The sequence below is a fragment of the Microcaecilia unicolor genome, chromosome 4, assembly GCF_901765095.1.
Source record: "Microcaecilia unicolor chromosome 4, aMicUni1.1, whole genome shotgun sequence".
Classification (NCBI taxonomy): domain Eukaryota; kingdom Metazoa; phylum Chordata; class Amphibia; order Gymnophiona; family Siphonopidae; genus Microcaecilia; species Microcaecilia unicolor.
The window spans coordinates 361,121,167-361,134,705 of NC_044034.1; the positions used below are offsets into that span (position 1 = coordinate 361,121,167).

Below are 13,539 nucleotides of genomic sequence, written 5' to 3' on the forward strand. Positions count from 1 at the left end.
AGGTTGGTGTTAGCCGCGCGTGCAGGCTGCAGCCGCTGTACGTGTGTCTGCGCCTAGCGCTCCCCTTTCAGGCTTTAGCGGCGGTGTGTCTGCGCCTCGCGCTCCTCCCCTTCGCTCTCCCGCGTGCCACAGTCTCTCCTGGTGCTGAACGCGTCGCTTTTACTAGCAGAGAATGACTGAGAATGAGACCCGAGGCAGGTTCCTTTCTGCTGTTGGTTCCTAGTCCGACTGTAGTTAGCCACGCCTGGGACTGAGACCCCGTTTGCACGGTCTGGTTGGTGCTATGACGCTCCTGTCTCTAAACTTTCTCCTCTCCGTCCGCTCCCCGTGACCCTTCATCACCTCCGGTTGTCCGCACCCACACTGTGTACACAGATGACAGAAGCGCTCAACTATGCATCCAGTGCAAACGTGATCCAGGGACTCCTCCCAGCCGTTCCCTGGGAAATCAGGGTTTAGCCCGGGCGGACCCGGGGTTTGCAAAGGGGGGGAGGGGGGGAATAGGTAAAGCGCGGATCCTGACAGCCCTCGACTGGGGCTCAGCACGTCAGCAGCATCCTTACTCCAGGTTTGCAGGGGTGGAAAAGCCGTACTTTACAGCCTCCTGTCTCTGCTTTCTGTAGGCGAATCCTAGCCGAACAAGTCTGGATGAAGGAGAGTCGCTCTGCAGGTCAAGGAGCACCGCTTACTGCACCGCTTACTGCACATCCTTGATCTGAAGGTAGGCACGCAACCACCCCTTTTCACTTTACCTCTCTGCAGCTTGCAAGGAAGGTGCATGTTGTGAACAAACAAGCTAGGTTTGGCATGTTTGTTTGCGTGTTTCCAGGATGATTCTGTGCTTTTGGGGGTTCTGTTGTGTGCAACAGGAGATCTTAAAATAAATGAAACACTAGACAATATTATATGAGGATGTTAGGTGAGGCAGAAAAACCAACCTTTGGTAAATATCTCTTCAACAAAGCCTACAAATAGGACCCTTAGCTTAGCTTTACCACCACACCAATCCTCACCAGACTGAGTATCTGTCTTCTTAGAACTTTCTTCCCATTCTCAATCTCTTTACATAACCAATTGTATCTGACTCCCTGGAATGGCAATGCCATAACAGATCTGTGCAAGCCACATTGAGCCTGCAAATAGGTGGGAAAATGTGGGATACAAATGCAATAAATAAATAAAATGCAACCAGGTGGCTAGTAGAATCCATGCTCCAAGCCGCTTACCAGGCATTTAAAAGTAACTTGCCCTTCAGGCTCACTTTATTTATTTTTAACTATGCACTCTCCTTATTATGGATGAGCTGGTATTGTTCAGAGGTAGTAACATATTAGAATATTTAGAATATGTACAGTGTTACTTGAAGTAGGGCTGGAGCAGTTGTACCAATTGTGGGGGGGGGGGGGGGGTGATTGGGAGAGGCCAACCTGAGGAGGGGGCTCTGGTCGAAGAGCTGGGAAGTCACCGGAAGAAAATAAAAATCACGGGGCCTTTGTGATGTGTGTGTATGTATGTTGGGAGAGGCTGTAGTGTAAACACTGGTCCCTGGGCACTGCCCAAGGTGCACCACTGGGTCACATGGGGGACTTGTAAACTGACCAGGTTTTTGACAGAAACAGGAAATGGTTTTGTTACCTAAAGATATCTTTCATGTTAAAGCTGTGGACTTGGTTTCTTATTCCTGTGTTGCTGGTTTTGTGGTTTCCTGATGGTTCTCATAGCATATTCTGTACATCTGTTTAATATTTCATATGTGAAATGCCAGCTGATGTTTGAAGTGTTCTTTGCGTTTCACATCTTTTAGTGAATCTGTCAAATGATCAATATGACCAATACATGGAAGAGAAAGGTATTTTGTGTTCTTTCTGTACATACACCCTTTCTTTTTGCTTTGCATTCATCTCCCCCTTCCCCCCTCCCCCCCCCCCCCCACACAAAAAACGATACCTTTCTATCAGACCTGCAGTTGAGTCATTGAGACAAGGTAATCCTTCCGTGCCTTTCTCATGAGAAATCTCAGTCTTACGTACAACAGCGTTTTTGAGTCATTCTTAAATTGCTACGGTAAAAAAAAATGTCAGAGCCCACAGGGATTCCAGTTTGCTCCAGCTGTTACAACCTCCAGCTCTTCTCAACAGGTGATCTCAAACAACAGTCCTGCACAGACTGACTACGTGGAGGGTGATTTTATAACAGGCTGCCAAGTTCAGGCTATTTTATACAGATCCACAGCCGCCTGTATATTTTTATAAAATGCCAGGGCGGAGCTTCCTAGACCGGGTCATGACCTGGGTGCAGATGGTGCCCAGGCATTATGCTTCCCCCCCACCTCCCGAGTACAACATCTTTCTACACTCTGCCAGTTCCCTCCCCGCTCCCCCCAGCCGTGGTCTGGCATCTTCCCCCCCCTTCCTTCCTTAAACCCCCCCCCCTCCCCGAGTCTACCTTCTTTTTTTGTTGTTTTTCTTTTCAAAAGGAGGTGGTGGCAGCGATCCGCATCGTCATCTCCTCTGTACTGCGGCCCACCTCCAAGAAAACAGGAAGTTACATCTGAGAGGCAGCCTGTAGTACAGAGGGGATAATGGTACCGGCAGCAGGGATGGCGCATGGGGATTGCTGCGGCTGCCGCCGCCGACTTTTCAAAAACAAAAAAAGAAGGTAGGCCGGGGAGGGGAGTTGAAGGAAGGGGGGGGGAAAGAAGCTGCTCTAGGGCCGACACCTCCTGGGTGGGCCCTGAATAGGAATGCCATTGGTCCACATCGCTGAAAGTTGTGCGCTTTCTATGGCTGGAATAATAGGTCATAACCACAGATTCTATATATGGCGGTGTGAAGGTAGCTTATTTACCAATTTAATTACGTGCACGTATGACTTAATGAGCCTTAATAATTGAGCTAGTTGGATTTTGCGTGCTATTCAATGACATAGTAACATAGTAGATGACGGCAGAAAAAGACCTGCACGGTCCATCCAGTCTGCCCAACAAGATAACTCATATTTGCTGCTTTTTGTGTATACCCTACTTTGATTTGTACCTGTGTTCTTCAGGGCACAGACCGTATAAGTCTGCCCAGCTCTATCCCCGCCTCCCAACCACCGGCTCTGGCACAGACCATATAAGTCTGCCCAGCCCTATCCCCGCCTCCCAACCACCGGCTCTGGCACAGACCATATAAGTCTGCCCAGCCCTATCCCCGTCTCCCAACCACCAGCCCCGCCTCCCGATCTTGACTAAGCTCCTGAGGATCCATTCCTTCGGCACAGGATTCCTTTATGCTTATCCCCCTGTGCCTAAATCCTCTAGCACACATCTCTGAAGGGGGTGTAGCCAGGGGACGGGCATAGGTGGGTCAGGGGTGTTCACTGTTATAAAGGAGCCCCATTCATGTGCTGAAATGCCATGAGTTGGTTGCCGGTATTTACACCAGGGTTCAGCTGGCATATATCCCGCCGCTGAAATTTAGGGGAATCGGCTCTAAATGCTGTTTGATAGCTAGAAGAATGGTCTAAGGTTTGGCAATTAAAATTCAATGGGAAGAAATGCAAAGTGACGCACTTAGGGAGTAGAAATCCAGTCCATCCAGTCTGCCCAACAGTGCGACAGAGCCAATCCTGCCGCTCTGAGCAGGTTACGCTCCTTGATCAGCACCGTGGATTTATAAGTTCGATTGCAGCATAATTCCATTCATTGTCAATACTGGCTTTAAGCAACAATGTTGCCAACTGACATTCTACTCACTATCACCCTCAAGCGGGAGCACCTATTTTGCAAAGAAATATCTTCAAAATATGAGACACGCACAGTGTTAAGTGTCAGATTTTACACATGCAAAGTGCTGGATTTACAAAATTGGATGCCCAGAGAGCAGCCAATTAAGTTCTAAGCTCGGGCACCCCTCAGTCTTTTCTCCAAAGCCTTAGCTGCCACTTAACACATACCTTGGAGCAGATGTAAATGTTGTTATCAGGATTCTTTTTTAAAGTATGTGCATATTGCTGATTCAAAATAGGAAATGTGTATAATTTTCAGCCCCACCTAAAATGGCTTAGGGATGCCATAGCATACCATCCTGCTGTCTGCCAATAAACTGTCATATGCGTGGATTTTTATATGATATGTTGTATAAATAATATACTAATGTTTTATATTCATTTTTTATTCATTTATGCATGTGTATGTACCATTTCCTTGTTTATGTAATTATTTATATTTTCACTATTTACATAGTTGCTATTACTAATATTTTTAGACTCCTGTTGCAGGCCGTTATGGCCTAAACCTGACTCGTGTTGAGTCTCTGGATGTTTGAATAAAAGTGACCACATCTTCAACATCGTTTAGCTTCCATCTTTTTGTCACCTTCGCTGTGTTTGTTGTGTGTGTGTGTATGAAAGTGGTGGTCCCCATATAAGTCATTAATGATTTGGTCCTTGCATACAGGGACCTGTGGCAGGAGCTGTAAAAGATGGTCCAACCCCCCTCCCCCTCTTGATCTTCAGTCTTCCTTTTTCAGAACTCTTTAGCACCACGCAACCTGTCCCTATGACAAGGAACTGCCATTTAAATACTCTTGATGTTCACTAACTGCTAGACTGAGCCCATATGCACCCAGCCAGACCATTATAATATATAAGTACATAAGTATTGCCATACTGGGACAGACCAAAGGTCTATCAAACCCAGCATCCTGTTTCCAACAGTGGCCAATCCAGGTCAAAAATACCTGGCAAGATCCCCAAAAAAGTACAAAACATTTTATGCTGCTTATCCCAGAAATATTTTCCCCGAGTCCAATTTAATAATGATCTATGGACTTTTCCTTTAGAAAGCCGTCCAAACCTTTTTTTAAACTCTGCTAAGATAACCACCTTTACCACATTTTCTGGCAACGAATTCCAGAGTTGAATTACTCATTGAGTGAAGAAAATGTCTTTCCGATTTGTTTTAAATTTACTACTTTGTAGCTTCATCGCATGCCCCCTAGTCCTAGTATTTTTGGAAAGCGTAAACAGACGTTTCGTGTCCACCCGTTCCACTCCATTCATTATTTTATAGACCTCTATTATATCTCCCCTCAACTGCCTTTTCTCCAAGCTGAAGAGCCCTAGCTGCTTTAGCCTTTTCTCATAGGAAAGTCGTCCCATCCCCTTTATCATTTTTGTCGCCCTTTTCTGCACCTTTTCTAATTCCACTATATCCTTTTTGAGATGCGGCAAAGAGAAAGTACTTAAGGCTACAGGGATAAAGGGTAAGGGTTCGTCAGAATCTGGACCGCTACCCTGTTCTGTCTTCCTAACAGGACAGAAGGTGGGAAGGAAGGCTGTGTATGCTGAGCTTGAGTTAGCTTAACAAAACTTGTGGCTTTTTAGCATTAATTATCCATTCAACCAACTAATTCAGCTTTTTTTTCTTAATTCAGTTAAGGGAAAAGTGGCTTTTACCATACAATCAATGCTGTTAATAACTGTGAGTTTCTAACAGCACTTGCTGTGTTAAAACAGTTTCCAGCAGGGCCGGTCCTAGGGTTTCTGGCGCCCTCCTGCAGCCTATTAGTCGGCGCCCCTACCCATCCAGGGGCGGGATCACTATGGCTCCGCCCCTACAGTAGTCACACCCCTTTTACTAGCCATGGCATCATTGAAAATATTACACCTGTCTTCCCTTCCCTCCATCCATGTCCAACAATTCTCTCCCTGCCCTCCCCTCCATCCACCCATGTCCAGCAACTCCCCTGCCCTCCATCCATCTATTCATCCATATCCAGCAATTCTCCTCTCCCCGGCTGCCCCCCTCCATCCATCCATATCCAGCAATTCTCCTCTCTGTCCCCTGCCCTCCCCTCCATGTCCAGCAATTTCTCCTTTCTCCCTGGGCCCTGGCCTCCCATCCATATCCATCCTTGTCCATCGATGCTGCTCTCTCCCCTGTCCCCCTCCATCCATCCATATCTAGCAATTCTCCTCCCTCCCCTCCACGTCCAGCAATTTCTCCTCTCTCCCTGGGCCCTGCCCTCCCATCCATGTCCATCGATTAATGCTCCTCTCTCCCCTGCCCTCCCGCTCCCATGTCCACCTGCCCGCCCTCTTCTCTGGTTTAAATCTTGTGTTTTAAATTTACCTCCCACGTCGCAGCAGCTGCGCAGCATCAGTGAAAGCGCTGCTGCCGACGTCTCCCAGCCTTCCCTTCGCTCGTTCCCTCAGAGTCCCGCCTTCTTCTGGCGTCATTTCCTTGTGAGGGCGGGACACTGAGAGGGAACGAACAAGCGAAGGGAAAGCTAGAGACGTCGGGCAGCAGCGCTTTCACTGACGCTGCGCAGCTGCTGGGACGTCGGAGGTAAATTTAAATACAAGATTTAAATGCCCCTGGGCAGCGCGGGTACCGGAGCAGGAAACGGAAGACAGGGCCGCTGTCGGGGTCTGGGAGCTGAGGTAAGTGGTGACGGTAAACATGGCGTGGTGGCGTCCTCTAGAGGTCAGCGCCCTCCTGCCATGCTTACCTCGCTTACTGGGTGGGACCGGCCCTGGTTTCCAGTGGGTTGCATATTTGGGAAAGTCTTATTTCTCGAAAAGAAATATGTTTCGGTTAGGGGAAGGGGTATATTTTGATCATATTCAGACTTTACCAAATACCCAGCAAATGTGTTTCTATTTCATCTAGTTTTTTTTTTGCTATTATCTTCCCTTTCAAAATCATGCTCCCCTGGCGTTAGATTGATTAGAGAGAAGCGACACTGCGTCCTGAATCCTGCGCCTTTCCTTTTCTTCACGTGCTTGTCCCCCGTACAGTGTGTGCTGTGTCCTTTCATCTTTTGAAAGGGACCTTTTCATGCTCTCCTTTGAAAGGAATCGTGTGCACTGCACTTTTCTGTTGAATAGCATCTAGTGAAGAGCACAGGATCATTTTTGCTAGATGTCAACCCCCCCCCCCCCCCCCCCCCAGCTCAAACAATCTTCCTTTGAAAGGGTTTTGAAAGGTTCAGCTCAGCTGCAAGAGGCTATGCACAGCATCTTGATGCAAGAGCACGTTGTCCTGTGCTGTGAGACAGTGGCCAAGTCAGCGGTGTGTGTGAGGGTCTCGGGGGGGGGGGGTCCTGCATCTGCCCAATCCCAATATGGCAGGCCCAGCACGTCTCTAACCCATTCTTCCTGCTTATATGTTTGGCCAGGATGGTGCTGCACAGACTTATTTGGTGCACCGTTGTCATTCGCAATCAAATAACATTTCAGCGAGGCAGTAACATTAGGAAAGGCAAGTGATAGAGTGTTTTTGGATTGCACCCGGGGCGGATTGCCGATGCCCCCCCCCCCCCGGCGAAATGACCCCCCCCCCTGAGTGCACGCAGCTGGGGGGGGGGGTGCTGCGGGGCGTGCCTGTGGGCTCTGACTTCGCTAACTTCGCTCGTTCGCTGCAGCTCCCTCTGCCCCGGAACAGAAACAGAAGCCTGCGCAGCCTTCTACATGGAATGTTGCTAGTGGAATAGCAACATTCCATGTAGAATCTCCAATAGTATCAGCATTCCATGTAGAATCTCCAATAGTACAACAATATTTATATGAGTACTGTTTGTACTCATATAAATATTGTTGTATTGTTTAAATAAATTGCATTTCATTTCTACACGATCTGCTTTTTTTGTTTTCCATCTTGGAGTTTGCAGACCGTCTGCCTTCGTGCTTTCTTGGAATCTCCAATAGTAGCAACATTCCATGTAGAATCTCCAATTGAATCTATTTTATTTTTGTTACATTTGTACCCCGCACTTTCCCACTCATGGCAGGCTCAATGCGGCTTACATGGGGCAATGGAGGGTTAAGTGACTTGCCCAGAGTCACAAGGAGCTGCCTGTGCCTGAAGTGGGAATCAAACTCAGTTCCTCATGGCCGCGCAGGCTTCTGCTTCTGTGAGTCTGACATCCTGCACGTATGTGCAGGACGTCAGACTCACAGAAGCAGAAGCCTGTGCAGCCTTCTACATGGAATGTTGCTAGTGGAATAGCAACATTCCATGTAGAATCTCCAATAGTAGCAACATTCCATGTAGAATCTCAAATAGTAGCAACATTCCATGTAGAATCTCCAATGGTATCTATTTTACTGTCATAGTAATGCTTGAATGTTTTCACTTATATACACTGTCAGCTAGCACATTTGCTTATTTCCGATCTGAGGAAGAAGGGCAACCTTCGAAAGCTAATCAAGAAATGTATTAAGTTATGTCCAATAAAAAAGGCATCATCTTATTTTCTTTTCCATGTTTTATTTTGTTTGATTTCTATAGATTCTACATGGAATGTTGCTATTCCACTAGCAACATTCCATGTAGAAGTCGGCCCTTGCGGATCACCAATGTGGCCGCGCAGGCTTCTGCTTCTGTGAGTCTGACGTCCTGCACGTACGTGCAGGACGTCAGACTCACAGAAACAGAAGCCTGCACAGCCTTCTACATGGAATGTTGCTAGTGGAAGAGCAACATTCCATGTAGAATCTCCAATAGTAGCAACATTCCATGTAGAATCTCCAATAGTATCTATTTTATTTTTGTTACATTTGTACCCTGCGCTTTCCCACTCATGGCAGGCTCAATGCGGCTTACATGGGGCAATGGAGGGTTAAGTGACTTGCCCAGAGTCACAAGGAGCTGCCTGTGCCTGAAGTGGGAATCCAACTCAGTTCTTCAGTTCCCCAGGACCAAAACATGTCTCATCTCGTTTTGCTTTTTCTGTTGCTTCTTTACCTCAACCTTTTTATCTACTTATTTCCTCCTCCCATTATCCTCACACAGATGATATATATTTTTTCTCCACTCGTTGCGTTTTTAATCTCTTCCCTTTCCGATCGCTGCCTCTTTGCCTCTCCATCCTTGCCATCACGCTACAATTTTATTATTTTGAGCTCTCTCACCTTTCCCATCTTCTGTTTAGCTGACAGCACATCATCAACTTAGGCACTGAACTGCAGGGTGCTACAGAGATCTATCTTGTCACTTTCATTTAATACGTACCTACCTCAGGCAGAGCTGTTTTGGTTGATGAAAGCCAGTGGTGTACAGCTACTCATATCCATCGATCCAGAGCTACCCACAGCTTTGAATAAATTAACTGCCTGTCCAACAGCACCTTAAGAATGGGCAATTCTCTGTATCTGAACTAAAATAAAAGATTGTGTGGTTTCTTTGCGTAAGTGGATAGGTACCTCCCATCAAAATCCTTTTTAGGAACTGTGAACTCCCCTTAAAATCATAGGTCAGGCATATCAAACGTATAAATGGCAAGTGACCGACTCACCTGCAAATGCGCAGTAGAGGCTTCCCTCTGTCCCGCCCTCGTGTCAAGACGTGATGACGTCAGAGGGCGGAACAGAGAGGGAAACGGAGTCGGACTGTCGGACGCTGCCGCTGGAGCCTGGAAACGAACATCGCGCGCACCAACCTCCACCCTCCCCCCCCCATCCCCGTCGTCGCTCCCGCCCCCCTCCGTATCGGGCCCCCTGCACTGACCTGACAGCGCCTCTCACCTCCGTGTGGAAGAACTGCAGGCAGCATGGAGGGGGGAGGGAGCGGCGGCGAGGAGGGTAGCTGGAAATCTCGCCCGTTTTAACGGGCTTAACGGCTAGTCCAACATATTCTATAGCTTTCTAATGCCCTTCTCTGTGTTCACCTTGTCCCTTTTGTGTCCAGCTTCCCCACCCCCCACATCTAGAATCTCCTCTCTGCCCTCCTCCTCATGTCATGTCTCCTGTACTGGACAAATCCATGACACCACCATGTGTTGGCAAAGTAATACCTTTACAGGACAATTCTTTAAATTGGCACCGGAGTCCATAAACCATTATTAAGATGGACTCGTGGAAAAATCCACTGCTTATTTCTGAGATAAGCAGCATAAAATCTGTTTTACTTTTCTGGGATCTTGCCAGGTACTTGTGTCCTGTATTGGTGTAGTCAGACTTCGGCGGGAGGGGGGTCCAGAGCCCGAGGTGAGGGGGCACATTTTAGCCCCCCCAGCACCGTCGCCACCCGCCCTGCCATTGCCGCTACCCCGCCGCTGCCACCACCAACTTTGACCCCCCCCCCCTGCCGACGACCCTCTCGACCCCCCCACCCCCACTGCCAAGCCTCCCCCCCTGTCACCTACCTTTGCTGGCGGGGGAATATCGGTCATTGGCGACAGCAGCAGTAGCATGAGGGTCTGCCTTCGGTCAGACTCAAAGAAACAGAACGAAGCCTTGCGCCGGAAGAAGAGGACCTCGCTGGCTGATCTGCGAGGCTTCGTTCTGTTTCTGTGAGTCTGACATCCTGCATGTACAACGTGCAGGACGTGAGACTCGGAAACAGAACAAAGGAAGAAGACCTTGGCTGGCGAGGGTTGGGATCCCCCGCCAGCAAAGGTAGCAGACGGCGACGGCAGGTTGACAGCGGGTGGGGGGGGGGGGTCAAGAGGGTCGTCGGCAGGGGGGTCCAGGGCCAAATCTACGGGGGCCCACGTAGCTACACCCCTGGTTCTTATGCATTTAGGGCCCTGTTTGCTGAGCCACGCTGTAGGTGCGCTAACTTTTTAGCTCGCGCTAATGATAGACACCCACGGGTGTCTCTAGCATTAGCGCACGCTAAGTTTTAGTGCGCATCTACAGTGCGGCTTAGTAAACAGGGCCCTTAGTAAACCAGTATTTAACAGTATAACAATTGAACTTGCTGTAAACATTTAAATATTGGTCATTATATCATACCTGTTTTATTTTGTGTTATGTAAATAATTCTACTGACCTATTTACCTAATTTCTTACACAGTAATATGTTAAATTAGACCATACCTCTTACTCTGTTTATGATTATACCTTTTGCAACATAGTGTAAGCCACATTGAGCCTGCAAATAGGTGGGAAAATGTGGGGTACAAATGCAGCAAATAAATAAATCTCCAAGTGCCTTTTTTTTTTTATTTGGTAGGCATTATCCTCTCAATTTGGTAAGTTATTTTTATTTAACTTGGAATCAGACCTCTAATACTTTGTTCTGACAGCTAGAGTTCTTCCCACCTAATTTTCTTTAATCTGCTCTTCGTGCCGAACATTCTGAAGTCTATTCCTTTTCTCTTCTAAGCATATGACTTTGCTGGTGGTCTTGTTCAATACTGGTGAAGTATGTCGGCTGGGCTTTTTCTCTTCTAGGCATTTTTTTTTTTTTTTGCCACCTTTGATCTGTCAGCAAAATATTGTCACAGGGAGTCGGCGATGTTTCGGTTTCTTTTTCATATTTTTTAAATTTTTTTATTTTTTGTTACATTTGTACCCCGCGCTTTCCCACTCATGGCAGGCTCAATGCGGCTTACATGGGGCAATGGAGGGTTAAGTGACTTGCCCAGAATTACAAGGAGCTGCCTGTGCCTGAAGTGGGAATCAAACCCAGTTCCCCAGGACCAAAGTCCACCACCCTAACCACTTGGCCACTCCTCCACTGTTGCTACTATTGGAGATTCTACATGGAATGTTGCTATTCCACTAGCAACATTCCATGTAGAAGTCGGCCCTTGCAGATCACCAATGTGGCCGCGCAGGCTTCTGCTTCTGTGAGTCTGACGTCCTGCACGTATGTGTGCAGGACGTCACACTCACAGAAACAGAAGCCTGCGCAGCCTTCTACATGTTGCTAGTGGAATAGCAACATTCCATGTAGAATCTCCAATAGTAGCAACATTCCATGTAGAATCTCCAATAGTATCTATTTTATTTTTGTTACATTTGTACCCTGCGCTTTCCCACTCATGGCAGGCTCAATGCGGCTTACATGGGGCAATGGAGGGTTAAGTGACTTGTCCAGAGTCACAAGGAGCTGCCTGTGCCTGAAGTGGGAATCAAACTCAGTTCCTCAGGACCAAAGTCCACCACCCTAACCACTAGGCCACTCCTCCACTCCACTTCTTTTTCATATCCCTCCGTAAGTGGGTATTCTCCTAGCAGAGCTGCTCGTTACAGCCGGTTTACTTTTCTGGTACCCAGTCGAAGTGGGAGAGTGATCCCCTTGCTGCCCTCAAGTTTATAGGGTAAGCTCATTGACGTGGCTTCCTCTGGTATTATCTGCTGTAACTGTGACAGTCACAAGCTTACTTTTAACAACTCTTCTTAAAAACTGTGGGCTCAACTCTGACTTTAAGCCGCTATTGGTCTTAAAAAAAAAAAAATAAAACCCAAACAAAAACCAAAGGGAGAAGCATATTTCTCACAGAGGCTTAAGCAGTTTTCTAGAGCTCTCTATTGTTTTTCTGGGCTGATTTTTTTTTTTTCTTTTTTTTTTTTGCTACTGTGCCAGTCCAGTTACATTGCGGTTCCTTTTTTTTTTTTTTTTCTATTTGCTGCAGACTTAGTCATGGTTGATGACTAAGATGGCTAGTTCATACCTAAGTGCTAATGTCCTCACCATTAGTCTGTTTGAGAACAGCATCAGTGTTTGGCATTAAGCAAGCTCACTTAAAAAAAAAAAAAAAAAAGGCACGGATGGGGGGAGGATAGGTTCTCAGCCCTTCCTGCACTGCAGTATCTTGCAGTACTGCACAGATTTTAACTTTTTTCTTTTTCTTAGATTTGTACTCTGCGCTTTCCCACTCATGGCAGGCTCATTGCGGCTTACATGGGGCAATGGAGGGTTAAGTGACTTGTCCAGAGTCACAAGGAGCTGCCTGTTCCTGAAGAGGGAATTGAACTCAGTTCCTCAGGACCAAAGTCCACCACCCTAACCACTAGGCCACTCCTCCACTGTTGCTACTATTTGAGATTCTACATGGAATGTTGCTATTCCACTAGCAACATTCCATGTAGAAGTCGGCCCTTGCAGATCACCAATGTGGCCGCGCAGGCTTCTGCTTCTGTGAGTCTGACGTCCTCAGACTCACAGAAACAGAAGCCTGCGCAGCCTTCTACATGGAATGTTGCTAGTGGAATAAAGTGGAAGAATTCCCACGAGACTAGATAAGTACTCAGCTTTTCACCTTGCACATTTGTTTGAAAAGACTGAAAGTTTGAAGTATTCAGCTCTTTACTTTGCACATTTGGTTAGAAAGACTGAAAGTTTGTAGCACAGTGGTGTCGGGAAGCAATAAAAAAGAAAAAAAGCCTTCCAAACTCACTGCAGGGATACCCGATGAAAGAAACGCTATACCATTTCATAGCAGTATTCTTGACTGCATGAGGAGTGGGAAAATCATCTGAGGGTTCCCTTGCTACTCATGGGTGTGCATTGTATTATAAATATTGGATAAGTGGATTAGTGCATTGGTGTTAGCTGAGACTTTAGTTTAATATTTGGGTGGCTAAGGTCCTGGTTTATTTTGTTCATCGCTAGTGGAATAGCAACATTCCATGTAGAATCTCCAATAGTAGCAACAGAACCTCAATAGTAGCAACATTCCATGTAGAATCTCCAATATTAGCAACAGAATCTCCAATAGTAGCAACATTCCATGTAGAATGTCCAATAGTATCTATTTTATTTTTGTTACATTTGTACCCTGCGCTTTCCCACTCATGGCAGGCTCAATGCGGCTTACA

At 46.9% G+C, this 13,539-nt stretch overlaps 1 protein-coding gene across 1 annotated transcript in view; it reads left to right on the forward strand.

Annotated features, from left to right (window-relative positions):
- The first annotated feature begins 525 nt into the window (after positions 1-525).
- SYTL5 (synaptotagmin like 5) overlaps positions 526-13,539 on the forward strand; it is a 226,929-nt gene continuing 213,915 nt past the window's right edge. Inside the window, exon 1 of the mRNA XM_030202323.1 lies at positions 526-721. The gene's annotated coding sequence lies outside the window, so the exon portion shown is untranslated. The remainder of the gene's footprint in view (positions 722-13,539) is intronic.